Genomic DNA, 223 nt, shown 5'->3' on the forward strand with positions numbered 1-223 from the left:
TTGCCCTCAGGAAGAATTGCCTATATATGAAGACTCAGTAAATGCCGCTGTCGTAAAATGAACTGTCCAAATATTCACCTTTTAATTCCTCTCTGTCATCAGTTCTTCATTATAGTAGGACCCCAAAAGATACTCCATGAGTTGCTGAAACATGTTACACTTGCATTACTTCACTAAGTCATTTGGGAGGCATTTTTTACAGCTGCCTCCACCCCTCTGCACC

Source organism: Eurypyga helias, unplaced genomic scaffold, assembly GCF_000690775.1.
Source record: "Eurypyga helias isolate BGI_N326 unplaced genomic scaffold, ASM69077v1 scaffold7020, whole genome shotgun sequence".
Taxonomy (NCBI): Eukaryota; Metazoa; Chordata; class Aves; order Eurypygiformes; family Eurypygidae; genus Eurypyga; species Eurypyga helias.